Here is a 17,499-nt window from a genome sequence, read left to right on the forward strand (position 1 = left end):
ACCAATTCCTCTGACATCGTCTTATTAATTGTTAGCTTACTATGCAAACATGACAAGTGAAATCTCCCGCAGCTTAAACATGTGAGAGGTTGATCGCGCAGAGAATCGCTGAGCTTATGTGAGTGCGGCAGGATATATATTTCACTACGATGACCTGGATGATTGAGAACCTTCACAGACAGATATATATTTTAGTTCTGCTGAGCCAAATAAGACAGGTCAGGGTGAAGAAGTGACAGCCAAAGAAAAGCTTACCACAAAACGGAGAAGTTATGACAAATCAGACTATAAGGCAAAAAGAAAGTGCAGCTTTATGGTTTCATGGACAAAAGAATTTCTGTGGCTGCAATATGACGAGCTAAAAAACAACACGCACAAGGGTTAGGGTTAAATTTAAAAACTGTACTTTTGTGTTAAAATATATATTTATAATTTTAATAAATGACAAATTAAAAAGGCATGAACATTTTTTTTTGTATCGAAAAAATATCGAACCGTGACACCAAAGTATCGAACCGAACCGAACCGTGAATTTTGTGTATCGTTGCACCCCTAATATATATATATATATATATATATATATATATATATATATACATATATAAAAACACCCAGCACGCCCCTGCGGGCGGTTTATCCTTCAAGCTCGGGTCCTCTACCAGAGGCCTGGGAGCTTGAGGGTCCTGCGCAGTATCTTAGCTGTTCCCAGGACTGCGCTCTTCTGGACAGAGATTTCCGATGTTGTTCCCGGGATCTGCTGGAGCCACTCGCCTAGCTTGGGAGTCACCGCACCTAGTGCTCCGATTACCACGGGGACCACCGTTACCTTCACCCTCCACATCCTCTCGAGCTCTTCTCTGAGCCCTTGGTATTTCTCCAGCTTCTCGTGTTCCTTCTTCCTGATATTGCTGTCATTCGGAACCGCTACATCGATCACTACAGCCGCCTTCTTCTGTTTGTCTACCACCACTATGTCCGGTTGGTTAGCCACCACCATTTTGTCCGTCTGTATCTGGAAGTCCCACAGGATCTTAGCTCGGTCATTCTCCACCACCCTTGGGGGCATCTCCCATTTTGACCTCGGGATTTCCAGGTTGTACTCGGCACAGATGTTCCTGTACACTATGCCGGCCACTTGGTTATGGCGTTCCATGTATGCCTTGCCTGCTAGCATCTTGCACCCTGCTGTTATGTGCTGGATTGTCTCTGGGGCATCTTTACACAGCCTGCACCTGGGGTCTTGCCTGGTGTGATAGACCCCAGCCTCTATGGATCTTGTGCTCAGAGCTTGTTCTTGTGCTGCCATGATTAGTGCCTCTGTGCTGTCTTTCAGTCCAGCTTTGTCCAGCCACTGGTAGGATTTCTGGATATCAGCCACCTCCTCTATCTGCCGGTGGTACATACCGTGCAGGGGCCTGTCCTTCCATGATGGTTCCTCGTCTCCCTCCTCTTTCTTGGGTTTCTGCTGCCTGAGGTATTCACTGAGCACTCGGTCAGTTGGGGCCATCTTCCCAATGTATTCTTGGATGTTCCTTGTCTCATCCTGGACTGTGGTGCTGACACTCACCAGTCCCCGGCCCCCTTCCTTCCGCTTATCGTACAGCCTCAGGGTGCTGGACTTGGGGTGAAACCCTCCATGCATGGTAAGGAGCTTTCTTGTCTTTATGTCAGTGGTTTCTATCTCCTCCTTTGGCCAGCTTATTACCCCAGCAGGGTATCTGATCACGGGCAGGGCGTACGTGTTGATGGCCCGGATCTTGTTCTTACCATTCAGCTGACTCCTCAGGACTTGCCTGACCCTCTGCAGGTACTTGGTGGTTGCAGCCTTTCTAGCGGCCTCTTCATGGTTCCCATTTGCCTGCGGGATCCCCAGGTACTTGTAACTGTCCTCTATGTCTGCAATGTTGCCTTCTGGTAGTTCAATCCCCTCAGTTCTGACTACCTTCCCTCTCTTTGTTACCATCCAACTACACTTCTCCAGTCCGAACGACATTCCAATGTCATTGCTGTATAGCCTGGTAGTGTGGATCAGTGAATCGATGTCTCGTTCACTCTTGGCATACAGCTTGATGTCATCCATGTACAGGAGGTGGCTGACAACTGCTCCGTTCCGTAGTCGGTATCCGTAGCCAGTCTTGTTAATGATCTCACTGAGGGGGTTCAGGCCTATGCAGAACAGCAGTGGGGACAGAGCATCTCCTTGGTAGATCCCGCACTTGATGGTAACTTGTGCTATGGGCTTGGAGTTGGCCTCTAGTGTTGTACGCCACATCCCCATTGAGTTCCTGATGAAGGCTCTTAGGGTCCCATTGATCTTGTACAATTCTAGGCATTCCAGTATCCAGCTGTGGGGCATAGAGTCATAGGCCTTCTTGTAATCAATCCAGGCAGTGCACAGGTTGGTCAGTCTGGTCTTGCAGTCTCGGCTGATTGTTCTGTCTACCAGTAGCTGGTGTTTTGCACCTCTGGTATTCTTGCCAATTCCTTTCTGTGTCCCGCTCATGTATTGACCCATGTGCCTGTTCATCTTAGCCGATATGATGCCTGACAGGAGCTTCCATGTAGTACTGAGGCAGGTTATTGGTCGGTAGTTGGAGGGGACCGGTCCCTTCTTGGGGTCCTTGGGGATCAGGACCGTCCGGCCTTCAGTTAGCCATTCCGGGTGTCTTTCGTTAACTAGCAGCTGGTTCATTTGTGCTGCCAGACGCTCGTGGAGTGCAGTCAGCTTCTTCAGCCAGTAGGCGTGAACCATGTCGGGCCCTGGTGCTGTCCAACTCTTCATACTGGAGACCCTTTCTTGGATATCTGCCACTGTGATGGTTACTGGACCCTGTTCAGGGAGGTCGCTGTGGTCTGCCCTCAGATCCTCTAGCCACTGAGCATTGCCGTTATATATATATATATATATATATATATATATATATATATATATATATATATATATATATATATATATATATATATACACACATATACATATATATATATATATATATATATATATATATATATATATATATATATATATATATATATATATATATTAGTACAAATGAGATATTTAGTGTTTCTGTCATTCAGACATGTTTAACTTTATTCAGCCATTCCAAAAGCTTTAGGCCAATTTAATTCATATTTTTTTTCCATTTTACCTTCTTTCGAGTTTAGGGAATTGCATGGATCTGGCTTTAAACTGGGCACCATCACTGCACCAGTTGATAAGGGTTTTAAGTCAGTCTGTGGAGTCTAAATCTAACAAGGGATGGAAATTTCAAGTTGTGGGTGGAACTCAGGCTGAAAAAATAAATCAAAAAAGTAAATTTAAAAATATGAAGTCAAGTCGTTAGGAAGGTGTTGAAAGATTCCAGGTAGAGTGGGTTTGTTGCAGCGTTTTGAATTTAGATGGATAATTTTCCTAAAAATGTGTAGTTGTCACAACGGGGTTTGCCAGTGTATTAGGTACAGGACCCAAAACCAGATGCAGAGAGGTACAGCTGGTTTCAACACAAAGCGAGCCTTTACTTGGGTTGAAGGCAGTTGCAAACTATGAACACCTATGAAGAAACTATGACTGACTTTAACCACCGTGGAGCATAAAACAGATAACCTGACAATGTGAACAGAAACACACAGACTAAATACACACAAGGTGTGATTAGAGGAAGTGAAAACACATGAGGAAACAGCTGATACACATGAACCTAATGACGCTACTGGGAAGAGAAAATAAAAACAATAACAACGGCACAGTAGGCCCCGCCAAAATAAAACAGGAAATATGAGACGTAGAAATGACAACAGAAGCTTGACAATAGGGAACACACAGAGCTAAATCACATAACAAACTAGACAAGAAACAAAACACAAAAACTCATGAGACAGATGATAATAATGGCAAACCAAAACTCAACTAAACCTTAAATAAGAATAACAAAGGAACTTATCATCACAACTTTAACATAAGTGACTCAAAAATACAAAATAAACCACAAAACACTGAGTCAGTGACCCATCCCGTGACAATAGTCTGTAAATAAGTTCTTCCATTGTTTGAGCTCCAGCTCATGGTGACAGTTTTGGGGTGGAAGTTAGAGACACAGGAAATAATCTATTGTTTCCTTTGTTCAGATGGGTTGTTGATGTGTCTCCTGGTAGACAGTGGGGTGTTGCAGCCGAGGAAGCATGCCTCCCACTATTCCCGTCTACTTTCTTCATCTTCCTGACTGTCCTCCCGTTGTCTTTGCTAACCTCTTTGAATACTTTGCTGTATTTCCTCAATTCACCAGCAACACCAGATACCTTCTTGGTAGTTTTCTTTCTCCACTTCAGTCCTCTGGTATCTCTTCACCACCACTCAGAATTTCTACCCGATGTCTGTTCTTCCTTCTTCGATTTCAACTTTAATCTTTGCCTCTTTCACTGACTTCCTCTGCTTGATTTCTAAAACCACCCTACCAGCTGATGCTGCCTAGCTACATGCAGGCTCCTGCGTGCACCTTCCTTTACTCTTACACATCAACATCACTCTATGTTCCTACCTCTTCTTGACATACTTGTTAACCACAGTCATTTCATTTTTTTTCCACAAAATTCACTAATCCATCCTTCCACATTCATCTCTTTAACATATCTACCCAACACCTTTCTTTTACCTCTATTCCCTTCACCTGTGTGTCCATTGAAGTCTTCTCCAGTCACTTCTGCGGATACTCTCTAGCTTCCTCTAGAATTCTTCCTTCTCTTCTAACTTACATCAGAATTTGTCCAGCTTCAAACTCATGATCCTGCACATTCCCAACATTCACATACTCTTCCCTTAAGATTAACCCTACTCAGTTTCTCTCCCTATCTACACCATAGGCAAACAGTTTGAATCAGTCTCCGGACCTGTACATACAAAATACCTACTTTCCTTCTCACCATCATAGCAGCCAGCTCTCTTCTTTTATCAGTCATATTTCATACAGGACTGGACATTTAAGCATGAAGATATGCTGGTTCAAATAATATCTTCAAAAAAAATTGATTGTTTGAATTGATTTGCTACTGTAACTGCTATCGGTGAAATATACTTTAACAATACCTACACAGTGAAGACGAAGAAGAAAGTTTTGGTTGTTTTATTCTAATATCAAATTATAAAAATATGTATTTAAACCACTTACTGGGAGAATCTCAATGTCAAAAACATGGTGCTATGCTCCATGCATTTGTCTTGAGGTGTACTACAGCATGCAGCTACTTATTTGTAAACAGTGTGAAAATGCATGCTAATTGGTTGGGAAACGGATGATGCTGTTTTGTAGTATACACACACACACACACACACACACACACACACACACACACACACACACACACACACACACACAGAGAGAGAGAGAGAGAGAGAGAGAGAGAGAGAGAGAGAGAGAGAGAGAGAGAGAGAGAGATGCTGCCTGTTAGAGAAATCAGACCATTAAATATGATTGACCTCACTCTGATGAATATAAATTTAATAGTACACTGACCTTCTTCAAACGTATGTGTCTGAAGCGCTAAAGCGACTTTAGCTTATTTAGCAGTTAATCCAGTACAGACTCTACTATAAATCCTCTTTCTGCATATGTAGCTGTCTCACACACACACATTAAATTAATTACCATGCCCAAATCCCAAACTCAATCCATGCTCTGCATTTCTTCCTAATCCCCAAACCTACAGCTTTGTTGAATGCAGGGGTCAGCCTATACTTAAATCCATCAATGGAGTGAATATTGAATGGGTTCTCTTCTATGGATAACTGCCTGAGTCACTTTTTACACATTCAGTGAACGTATGCGTGTAGTTTATGGTAGCTAATTCAGGGGACTTTGGCCCAAACAGCCCAAGCGACTACTTAATATGAGCCTGTTGAGCGGAGGCAGACACTGTGGTGACCTTTACAAGTGTAAAAGTAGGAGGAGACAGTGGAGAGACCAATTAATGTGCGAAATAAATTTTCATGTGGCGAAATAAATCGCCCAGGTTAACAGTAAAATAAATCAGACTCAGTGGGCTGAAAGAAGCTTTATAAACTTCAAAAAAAAAAAAAAAAGTCTGAATGAGATTTTTGGAAGTGGAAACTCATTTAGATTTTTTTGGGGGGTGGGGGTTGTGTGGGAGTTTTTTTTCATACAGTTGCCTTGGGAGCTATTCAGACCTCTCACCTTTTTGCACTTTATTGTGTAGTATATTTAATGTTATCCAACTTGGGGCTTGCAGAGGTCTCAGCTGGACAGGGTGTCAGTCTCTCACAGGGGTATGGCAATGAAAAGCAGAGCAGCTGACTGCTAACCCTACTGCCTTTAACATTTGCATTCTCACATGCGCCTCGATTGGGAAGTACATTTTTAAGCCCATCAGTCCAGTTTTATTTGCAAAACAGCAAAGTTAATACATATGTGGTAAACCTTTGCCAGGTGTGAGTTTAAAAACTACAAAGTTAATATCTTCAGGGAAAAGAAGATATTATTGTGGGGGTTTATTATTTGGCTGGTCCTTAATATTTATTCATGAGATTTCACGCATTGATGCAAGTTACAAGAGCCTGGAAAAACAGCATACCCGCTGATTTAATAAAAAATATCGAGTAACTGACTCACGAAATAGGAAATATCAAAGCTGCATTTGAGAAAAGGAGAACTTTCTATGATGTAAAATGTTAAGGTTAATTACTACATTGTCCCTTCTCTTGATGGAAATTAGTAATTATGTTTCTGAATAACTACTTTGGATAATTCCCATGCACAGATACAAAAACTATTGTGGCCTTTTAAAAGAAATCCCTCCTCCGCACTTTTAATCCATATTTTTTCTCTCCTGTAGGATGTTTTAAGTTAAGGATGCTGCTGTTAATTATTTAACATTCCTCTATGAATTTTAAATTTCAGACAGCAGTGGTACACACGTGGAAAAAATATAAAGTATAAAAGAAAAAAGAAATAGCTGGTTGTTGAAGGGCTTTCACAAAGCTGTGTATTGAGTTTTTTTCCTCATAAATGTCTGGAGTCTTGTTCATCACACTGCTTACAGATCAAACCAAGTAATTATTATTATGATCCATCTCACATTGAAGTGGTCAGCCGTAATGACAAAAAGGCTGGTTTGATTAAATGGCAGAGTATTTATCGAAGCAGAACAAAGATGAGAAAATCTGTCATGTAATTGATTTTTTAAAAAATATTTTCTAATGAAAATGTTGGAAATCACTTTAATACAAGTGATGAAAGCTATTGAAGTACTTGGCAGCAGGAAAAAAAATCAATAAACCACATGAAGAGTCGTTATACAATATCGCAATAAGCTTTTATACTAATGCAGGATAATTAACACGTTTAAAGGTTTTCCTCAGGCAGCATTGGAGCCTTGAAAGTAGTTGTTTTTCTTGAATGTTGTGCACAGTTGTATCATGCTGTTCCATTTATTTGCATCCTATTGATTTGCACCCACAAAGCAATTAATCCATTTTCACCCCTTGTACCGACATGGCTTTCAACCTTTTTAATTTTATTTTCCAGTCAATTCTCTGGTCGATATTCTGATTTATTTAAGAGCAATAAATTACTTGTTTATGCAGCTTATTTGCCTAAAAAGTACCAGCCAGAAATTAGTAAATTTCTCAATCAAATTTAATGGAAATCCATTTCAATTAACATATTACCGTCTGTATTAGTGTCTGGACCAACAGGCCAAAACTGCTGCCATCACCAAAACCAAAGGTGGTTTCAGACAGAACACATGAATATATAAACTTGATGACAAAGCCTTTTTCAAACTCAAGAGAAACACACTTTCTGTGAGGCATCAGTGCTGACCACCATTGTCGGGGTTGTTACTCAAAGTAATGTATTATGCTTTAGATTAGTCAATTAATCCCTGGAGAGTCATTTGTTACATTATTAATTTCATTACTTTTGTATTAATCTGTAACATGTCTTGAAATGCATTGTGACATAATTACCAGTTAACAAGATAAACCTTCGACTTCAGCCCCTCACAAATAAACCTCTAACACAGTGTATGTACACAAAGCCTACATCAAAGTTAAAGTCCAGCTCAGATAAACACTACAACTACAAAGAAGGTTAATAAAAAAGGATACAATGTTCCAAGCCTTTCTTTATATTTTATGGGTAACATTCAAACATGGAAATGCAGCATATAAGGCAAAAACTGAGTTTCTACAATTCTAACAAGCATAAATGTCAATATTTGGTACGTTCATCCGTATTCTTCAACACAACCTGAAGTCTCTAAAGTAGCTTTTTTGTTATTTCTTTCTGTAGTCTTCAGGAATAGTTCTCCGGGCTTCTTGGAGGGCATCAAGGATATTCAAAACTCTTCTGTGGATGTTAGCTGCTTTTAGATTATCCCACACTGCTTCAGTAATGTTGAGGTCCAAGCTCTGGGGAGGCCAATCTATGACTGATAATGTTCCAGATATGCTTTTACTGCACTGGCAGAGTGTTTGGGATCGTTGTTGTGCTGAAAAAGCTGTTGCTAATCAGATGCTTTTGAGATAGTATTGCTTTGATTCCCTTCTCTCTTTTAAGTAAGATACTGCACACATTTTCCAGGTAACTTTTGAATAAAAGGACACTCTTCTGTTGAAAAGCTTGTATAAAAGTCCAATAACAGACAGCAAACAACACATCATCGCTAAATTAAATCTTAGACATGTTGAATGTTAAGTTCTATTATAGAGCTTTCTTGTATTGCGTTAATGTTTAGAGGGAAATGGCCAGCACAGATACTTCTGTATGAACCACTCTGGCTGTAAGCCTCTGAAGCAGGGATGTCAAACTCATTTTACATCATGAGCCAAATATAGCCCACTTTGTTTTTTATCTGGACCAATGAAACTACCCTTTCTGTCGGTATGCAGAAATTAAACTACATACTTAATCAATGAGGTATTTTCAAATAAAAGAAGCATGATTTCAACAATACATTTTGCTTTTTGTACTTGATAAAGAAATGGTGCTGTAGTAAATAAAAGAAACCTGTCAGTATGACTCTTTGGGTTATTGTGTAAAACATAAAAATCAATAACTTTGTTACTTTGTTGTAATGTAAATGGCACCGGGGGAGGGGGGGATCTTATCAGTAGGAAAGCAGTAAAAATATGAAGTCAAAACACAGTTAAAATTCCAAAATTTTTGTCCTCTTTACAACTTCAAAACCATTCAGTGGACTAGATTGGAGGCTCGCCGGGCTGATTTTGGCCTCTGAGCCTTATGTTTGACACCCCTGCTCTACAGAATGATTTGCTATCTGAGGCTAGAGGTAGATTGATGACTGAATCCAGAAGTAACCTAGAATCTCTACACTGTCCATTGATTGCAGACCTAATCAATCATATGACAAGACATTGTTTACTCTTTGTGAGATGATACCTGTAATTAGAGAAAAACAGCTAAAAACACAGTGATCACTACAAAACTGATTTAAAACAAAAGAACATTCCACTAGTTACCAACATTAAGTAGAAATTTCAGTCAGTCTTACATCAGCTTACAGCTGCAAAGTAATTAGAACTGTGATAGATCTCATCTAAACAATTTCCTTCCAGTATTCCCCTGTGTTTTTGTCAGAGATGATGACAGTAAAGTCAGGAAGAAATCTGACATAAGGGAAATGTAATGGAAAGCACCTAAAAAGAAAAAATCCTCAGATCAAAGAGATGCATTATGTTCTTCACGGCCATCTTGCAGGATTTTATTTGAACGTGGATTCCCACCACATGCTGCACACTGAAAGAGTATAAGTGCTGACATCCCTCGAGGGATTCCTAGTTCTGGACAATTTACTTCAACAAAAATTTGCTCAAGTGCTTTATGGATTCCTCTGTAGAGAAACATAAAAGAATAAAAACACGTCATTCTGATGTTGCTTTTAAGAAAGAATACTTTTCAATGACAGTCTGTAAATTCTCCGAATTTTGAATTCAAATCCTGCCTCACAAAGCTTGGGCTCTCTCTCTCTCTTGTAGAAATATCATCTGATGTACAGGATTTCCATACGGCTCACTGCTTTGAGGGAAATACTGAACACATGTTCTGTGACTCCAGCTGCTCCAAAAAACTGCTTAGACTTTGTCAGACAGATTAAGCACCATGGGTTCTGTAATAGTTTTCAGAGAAGACTGGATTTAATTTCAGTAAATAGTACACCTCCTGGAACTATTGATTTTTACCGCTGCTTTAACAAGCAAGTCTTTCCACCTGAGAAATATCTCTAGAATCAGTTGTTTATCTTTAGAAACTGATTTAGTGATCCACAAATCCTGCAAACTGTGTTACACATGATCTTAAGAGTGTCAAATTCAAATCTGTACTTTCCCGATTAAAGGTTTTGGTGGCACAACTATAAATTACCTGTGCAAGGAAAAAAATATGAGGGATTGATGGAGTGAGTGTCTGTGTATGTGTTTCTTCAGGAAAGGGGGAGCAGGCGGCAGTTGCAGCTACTTCTAATAGGTTTCTACAGTTTGTCTCTGGAGAAAAAGAAAACACAGAGACTCACCAGGTCATTATTGCTCTCCTACCATTCTCCAGGTATTTTGTAACCTTTGCTCCACCTTGGTGGTCTCACAAGGAAAATAGCAGAGTAGAAGACCGAAGAAAAAAGAGACAAGAAAGGAGAAAAGAAAAGAACAAAAAGAAAGCTCTAGAGACGGACGCTTGGCTCTGTCAGTTTCCAGCTGAAACACTCCACCGGGGGTGGCAGCTGCAGGGAAGCCAATTTTTACAATATTCAGTGTAACAATGGTGATGGATGATGGAGGAGAGGGAGGGATGGATGTTACCTTCAGAAAGAATTAAACTGAGACTCTCCATCCTTGCCAGCAAAATCTCTGTGAAGTGTGGTGGGCGATCGTGGCTCAAGAGATGGGAGTTCGCCTTGTAATCAGAAGGTTGCCGGTTAGAGCCCCGGCTTGGACAGTCGCGATCATTGTGTTCTTGGGCAAGACACTTCACCCGTTGCCTACTGGTGGTAGTCAGTGGTGCCAGTGTCCGGCAGCCTCGCCTCTGTCAGTGCGCCCCAGGTTGGCTGTGGTTACAATGTAGCTTGCCATCACCAGTGTGTGAATGTGTGTGTGAATGGGTGGATGACTGGTTGTGTAAAGCGCTTTGGGGTCCTTAGGGACTAGTAAAAAGCGCTATACAAATACAGGCCATTTAGCATGTGGTACATTTACTGTATGTTAAATACTGTAGGATCTAAAAAAAAAAATGACAACGGCAATATAATCAGCTCAGAAGGAAATTTTGTACATTTTACTTTTGAATTTATTGGTTAAACTTTTACCCAGAAACTTAGTTTTTTAGTATTTCAGTGGGGGGAGGGGTTCTGACTGTGAGCGCTTTCCTCTGCTGTCAGTGTAATGCTGTTATCAAATGCCCAATGCAATTGTCTCCTTTTGGAGATTTGTCTCCCTCTGTCTCACTCAATCAGCAGCCCTGGCACATGTTTCTCTTTTCGAGATTTAAGTGCAGTGATGTGTAAGTTTACAATTTATGTTTTTGTTGTGAGTTAAGAAGCGCATACCCAGGATATCTTCACATGTGTGGGGGATAGAAATTTGTTTTTCCCTTAGATCACAGAGGTTTTTACAAAGTCCAGTGTTCGGAAATCTAATCAAAGCTGACATTCTTAACCTTTTTTTTCCTTAAATAAAACACAGACAACGAGTTCAATGTGCTTCTTCAGTCTGCAGGGAGTGAAGTACATCCAACCTTGAATCAAGAAGACCTCAGAAAAATAGAGCCAATCAAATTCTGTTCAATTCATTAAAGATCACCATGATGACAAACACAAATGTGTCATGGTCCTGGGCCATGTTGGCCCAGTATTCTTAGTTTTTGTGTGTTTTTGTATTTTGTTCCCTATTTATGCCTTGGTTCCTACACTGTTAGACATTTTATTGTATTTTTACAGCAACTTACTGGCAACACTATTGCCAGTAAGTTACTGTAATTACTAATCTACAGTATCTTTACTGTTGTGATGTTTTACAGTTCAACCACTTTACTGTAAACATATATTACAGTATAACAGCTTTACTGCAAACGTGGTTTACAGTTAGAAAGACTTACCGTGATTAAGTTTTATAGTATCACTGTACTGCAAATGTGGTTTATGGTATAACACTGTAATTGTGTACAGTATAATTTGTTTAGACTGTAATTGTGTTTTACAGCAAATAAAAATAATGTTAACATTCATATTCAATATAAGAACATTTACAAAAAACAATATAATTCAATAAAGTAGTCTCAGAATAGTGAATTAAACCAACATTTATTGTTGATATTTTTTTTAACAAGAAAAACATTTTTCAACTGAATAAAAACAATGTCAATAACCAAAATAAATAGAAGCGTACATGAAAACTACACAGTCCTTCACCTTTCTGTGTCTGATTTTTTTAAGGAAAACAGTTTTTCATTCCACTAAAAACAGGACAAACCCACCAGCATGAACATTAAATAAACTATTACAATTGTAAAACAAAAATCATTTACAAAATGTAATAATTATCAGTGGGTCCCAGGAAATAGAATGTGACATGGGATTTAGATTTCCGTTACCAGGATGGTCGGGTTCAGTGTAGTCTTTATCACCACCTGTCAAAGACACATCATCAATATTCATGTTTGCTCAGGTTATTCACTTGTTCACATCTGTCTGAGATCATTCATACTGTTGTATGGATGTGTGTACAGTATGTATATAATTATCAGCTATGTAAAAGATATTATCATCTCTGTATTCTTACCTAGTTGGAAGTCCTCCATTCAAACTCAGAGAGCCGCTGGAGGAAGGTGGTGATCCGAGGGCTGATGCTTGTAACCTTCCTCTTTATGACACGACCTGTCTTGCAGCTTGTACCAAGTTTTGCAGGGCATTTTGTTCCCATGTCTGGATTGATCCTCACAAAGAACCTTTTAACGGAAAAAAGGCTGCTTTAATTTCAAAATTAAAACATACATTACAGCAATCACCTATATGTTTCTGCAAATGTAGTCAAGCTATCACATATATTTCATTCTTAAATGGTGTAAGCTTTAATGGTGTAAAGTATTTACCTCTGTATCATCTCCTGTGTGATGGACGCTGACTCCTGATACTCAAGGTTGAAAACGTAGTATGACGCAAAGAAGACAGCAAGGGTGCTGGCAAAGTCATGCATCTGCTCAGGCTCATAAAATGCCTTGCCCTCCAAACTGATCATCCAGCGGCTTGCAGACATGAAATTATTCCCTAAAAACAGACAAGAGTCCAATAAGACAATGTGCTCACCGTTACAAATAAGGTTTCCACAAGAATGCTGGATAACAGGCCTCACACTGTACAAAAATAGAATCCACACAGTTTGCTGCTATTTCTCTTATTATTTATTATGTAATGAAAATTATGATCAATTACAGGAAAAAACTGCCTAATGTTTTGGCATTTTGGCCTGTGCTGAAATGTTAGGCTGTTTTTTCCTGTTGGTCATTGTGTATAATAAATAATAAGAGAAACAGCAGCAAACTGTGTGTATTCTATTTTTATACAATATAAAACAGACAAACCCCTGTTAAGTAAGTTGTTGTGGGTACAAATACCACAATAATTACATAGATTTTTTACAAAACTATTACAAGAGGATTGAAAGTATTTACTTACCAAGCGCTATTACCCTTGGTGTGATAGGTAAGGTCATCTCTCTCTCAACAGACATCTTGGTGGAAAAAGCATTTAAAACACAAACACTGAGGCTACATCACACTGTCAGCGCAGCCAGCAAGGGCAGAAGAACAGCAATGCACCACACTGGGCGAGAAAAGACAGAGAGACAATTGTTAATTTAATGTTGCATTTATTTAACCCTTGAAAAATATATTTACATAAGTAAATAAAAGAAAAAAAAACACACAACCCATCTTTTCCAGAATAATTCAACTAATTGCTCTTTTGACCAACCTAACACAGACGTTACACGGTTTTCCTATGAAAAAGACCCTGGAAGACGTCGTATTAAAGGGAAAAAAACATGCTCCCCTTCCCACTTAAAAAAATAATAAATATTAAACTTAGGTTGGAGTTCCTCACGCCACCAACCTAATGTTATATTAACTTTTTAGTGTTGTGTACTGCAGCTCACACAAAATTAAATAAAGCAGGCTAACCTACATGAGCAAGCTCAAAACTGGATAAGATTGTTTTAGCAGTCTCTAAATTTCCAAAAAAAAGTTGTCTTTCTTTATTCTCATTAAATGTGTATTTTTACCTGCTGCTTTAGCTGAAGCTAAATGTCCCACTGTTAGCATGGCCAGCTTCTCAATAGTCATAGAACAGAAGCGCAGGAGAACAATGCACCACACTCGGCGGGAAAAAGACAAAGACTGTCGTTGCGCCTGTGTTCTTCGCCCCTCCCCGTGGAAAATATATATCTAAATATATATTTAAATAAGAAAAGAAAAAAACACACACAACCTATTTTTTCCAGAATAATTCAGCTAATGTGCTATTTCGACCAAGCTAACACCGATTTTAAGCCCCCCCCCCACACAAAAAATATAATATAAGAATTAATAAACGAGTATGTTAGGTAGGAGAGTCCTTTGCATTACCTTATGACGTCCCGTTTGCAGTTTCCACACAGAGGTCCAACAATAACGAGGTGCAAAATCTTTTGTCCTCTCGAGCATATCGTAATGAAGAGTTAACAAAGTTGGACTGTCTTTCCTCTCCTGTCAATCACTGGATCACAGGTCATGTCAGTCAGGATATGGAGTGGTGGTTGGTAGAGGTAGGTGGGTGGGCGGGGCCAGCATGCATTCAGTGTGTGTTTCACTAAGTTGGGTTGACTAGTTCCCAGAAGAGTTCTGTACATGTTACACGTTCAGTAAATGAGCAATTCAGTTACTGCTCGACTGAGAAGCCTCCGCCAAATTATTACAATATTCTCCACTGACTGAAGTTCGCCTTTGGCAACGCAGTGGCAAGCACACATTTGCAGCAGCTGTGCATGTGCATACAACTGCATGCAGCAGATTAGATGATCAGAATTCTTGAACCTTACACACAGGCAAGTCCCCTAAAAAATCAAAACCATAATACTTTCACTGGTATCCATACTGACAAATGGCATAGGTTGGAGGAAAATCTGGAAATGGTTGGCAGTGAAAGAGTTAAAATGTAATGCACTATTGCAACCAACCACTGAAAGAGTAAAAATACACAAACAGTATGATGAACCATTCAAATCACATAATACAGTAGCACTACTGCTAATGTGTTAACGGTAGGTATAACTACTACCGCAATTTTAAAAAATACAGTAAGTAAATGTAAATAACCTTAATATACCCATAATGCAAAGCAAATTACAGTAATTAACTGTAGAAATGTTTTCAGGTAAGTTACTGGGCATTTTGTGGTATTTTACTGTGAAAAATACAGCAAAGGTTAACAGTGTAGGTTATTTAGTTAAGATGTTCCTTATTTGGTTACCTCCTGTGTGCCCCTGTGTATCTGTGAGCCCTCGTCTCTCCTTGTGTTTCATTCCATGTTTTCCCCAGCCTGTTATGTCTGTGTTCTCCCCGTGCTCTCTCTCCTCCTGTCTGAACCTCTGTGTACTTCCTGTTTTACTTTGACAGTCTCTCGTCAGTATGCGTTATGTTGTGTTCACTCCTGCCCTGTCTCTTATGATTATCTGTGTCAGCTGTGTTCCCCGTGTGCTCCCACTTCCCTCGTTAACCCTCTGTGTATTTATGTGCATGTCTCCATCAGGTCAGTGTCGCGTCGTCAATGTCTCCTCCCCGAACCTGTGTGTGTCTTTCTGTGTTCCTCGGTCCTCTGTTAGTATTCCCAGTTTAGTTCTGTTTCGTTGTGAAACCTGCAATAAAGCAGTGATTTTGAGTTCAGTTCCTGCCTCCGTGAGTTTTGCGTTTGGGTCCTCATCTGCCTCCACACAGCCAGTTCATGACAAAATGTGTCTGTTACTTTTCAGTGACATGCCTAAAGATAACAAGGCTCTTAATATATAAATGAATTACTAAAGATTTAAAAACTGACCTGAACCGAACAAGGAAGGAATAACCCAACGTTAATTCTCTTTTTATTATCTAATTCATTTATAAAACTTTTATTAAAAAGTCAATTTACCAGTCCGCTGCAATGTGCTTTAGGGAAATAACACCAAACCAGTTCACTGAGTTATGGGCAATGAAGGGAAAAGGTAGTATTTGCTTATCTGCCATCAAATAATGCAGAATGCTTCTTAAGGCATTTTGCTGAGCCCTGGGAACATTGTCCCCTGCACTGTTGTGAACAGATGTGATGCATTTAACGTCAGTTTTACACTTGGTGTCACATGATGTGCTTTAAATATGGAGATCATTCACACTCAGGTGGGGTATGCATCAGAGGTGAGATCTAGCTGTGACAAAAATTAGGAAGCGCGCTTTTTTTTTTTTTAGCATACAATGTCACTCTGTTTGCCACATTTTCCAAAATACAAAGCAGTTCTCTGCACCATCTCTTCCAAAATCTGCATATGCTTGCAGATCTCAACTCTTGCACCTGCCTTCGTGCATGACAGAAGATGGTTGAAACGCGGCCGGTATGTTAAGTGACTTCCTTGTGAGCTGTGCTCTCAGAACCAAAGCAGAAATAACATGGGAACATAGCCACTCCGTTGCAAAATTAGTTGAAACAACTGCATGTGGCACAGTTTTTTGGAGTTTTTTTTTGGGGGGGGGGGGTTTGTTGTTTTTTTTACTCAATGATTAAAATGTATAGGGGCACAATAAAATTTCTTTTTCACATAGGGTAGAAGATGGAAAAGAGTTTTTTTTTTTTATTTCGAACATGCAAATATAACTGAAATAACAAGAAAAAAAAGAAAACTTAAAAATCATGTTTTCATGTAGATATCAGAGCGTTCTCACTCCCGAGGCGTAACATGTAGACGTTTTGTCACGTCCCGCGGCGTTCCCGAGGAACGCGAAAGGAGACCTTCAGCGTTCTTATGGTACGCGGCGGGTTATGGCTGGAATCCAGTGCAATGACGCTCCCGCGGTAACAGACATTCCAGCCCTAAACCTAACCTTATCCCTAGCCCTGACCAGAACCTTATTCCTGACTTTAACCAGGACTTTAATGATGTTAAATAGCGTGTTTCTAAGCGATTTGAAGAAAAAGAGCGAACATGTGTAGATTCAGTCCAGACGGTTCTCATATTTCCTCTTTTTTCCGAGGTCGTCATTTAGGAACGTGGTGGGTAGCCGAAAACGTAATATGGTGACGATTTGTCACCTAGCGTAAAATGTTACGCTTTGGGAGTGAGAACGGGTCGTAGATATCTATGTCTACAGAATGTGTGTGCTTGAAGAGGAGTAGGATGAAGTTTACACTTTTCCTGTTCCTCCCCCTTCTTTCAGATTTCATTGCTTAAAAATCCATATCCAAAATTTGAAGTTATTT

At 39.7% G+C, this 17,499-nt stretch overlaps 1 long non-coding RNA gene across 1 annotated transcript; it reads right to left on the bottom strand.

Annotated features, from left to right (window-relative positions):
• Nucleotides 1-12,305: 12,305 nt before the first annotated feature.
• LOC145422521 (uncharacterized) lies at nt 12,306-13,249 on the bottom strand. Its single transcript, XR_013903833.1, has 3 exons — nt 13,113-13,249; nt 12,803-12,968; nt 12,306-12,650 (listed from the first exon to the last, which is right to left on the bottom strand). It is a non-coding gene; the product is annotated as an uncharacterized LOC145422521 (long non-coding RNA).
• Nucleotides 13,250-17,499: the final 4,250 nt, after the last annotated feature.

Source organism: Astatotilapia calliptera, chromosome 19, assembly GCF_964374335.1.
Source record: "Astatotilapia calliptera chromosome 19, fAstCal68.1, whole genome shotgun sequence".
In the NCBI taxonomy this organism is placed as follows: Eukaryota; Metazoa; Chordata; class Actinopteri; order Cichliformes; family Cichlidae; genus Astatotilapia; species Astatotilapia calliptera.